We start from the raw sequence: 1,150 nt of genomic DNA, 5'->3' as shown, positions 1-1,150 counted from the left end.
GATGGTCTCATATCAACGGTAGAAACTTTCTCCTTAGTATATATTTCATGCCTACTATTTGTTATAATGATTTAGTTTATCTGTGTTATGTCAAGGCACAAAAGGTACATTTAGTTTACATTACAATTTTAATCCAATGTTAGGATATGGTCTACAACTAGAAGCCTAGAAATATATAATATTTGCTATCACTGAGAATCAATTTATGTTTTGAAGCTCATTGGAAGTTTTCTTATGTGAATTTTTAATATAAATAATATGTTTATATTTTTTTAACATATGAATAGTAAATCTGGTTGAACCCAGTTAAAGCAGTGAACCAATATCTCGACGGAGTCTATTTCTCATTCAAAGATCATCATTTTTGTTGTGTTTTGATCCAACGACGTGCATTTTTCTAACTCAGCAACAGCCCTTAAACATGTGATGTGAGTGGGGGACCAAGCGTGTAAATTTCTTTACGATGTAATGTGGAAATGGGTTCTTTTTCTGTTTTTCAATACTGAAATGATGATGACATTGAAGGTTGTTGGAAGAAATATTCTCTTTTTCACTTCATTCTTCCTTTTTCTACCATTGCTTCCGCCTTGAATTTCCTGACTTAGATTCTTGGACTGTTAGTTCCTCTTTTAGGCCCCTTTCCTTTTCTGCATAAAAATCAGCCACGCAATCATCCCATGTAAATAAGTTACTTTTTGTTATATTTAATAAATAATGTATTAAGGGTTTCGTATGTCCATAACAATAAAAAACATTTCCCAAAAGAGAGTGCATCAACCCTCATCATATCAGAATCCCATTTAGAGTGCATAAAACGAGTAGATTTTTTTCGTACAATAAAAAGAAGGATATAAAAAAAATAACTATAAAGATAACGTAATGTAAATATATTTCTTTCTTTCATATTTAATAAAGAATATATCAAATGATCGGTGCGAGAACTGAAAATATTTTCATATAAAACATGAAACATATCTTAAGACATTTATATCTAAAGTCACCTAAAATCAAGTAAGTTACTTAATATTTCACCAAAATTTAACATAAAAACAAACAGTTAAATATCTTAAAAAAGAGATTTATCAAATACCCTTTCTTTATCAAATAAACTTTCGTATTACTTTGTGTAGTTGGAAACTGCTTATGAAAT

Source organism: Gastrolobium bilobum, unplaced genomic scaffold (genome assembly GCF_033153095.1).
Source record: "Gastrolobium bilobum isolate Gb01-03AN ecotype WA unplaced genomic scaffold, APGP_CSIRO_Gbil_v1 utg8594, whole genome shotgun sequence".
NCBI lineage: Eukaryota > Viridiplantae > Streptophyta > Magnoliopsida > Fabales > Fabaceae > Gastrolobium > Gastrolobium bilobum.
Note: the sequence above shows the minus strand (reverse complement) of the source record.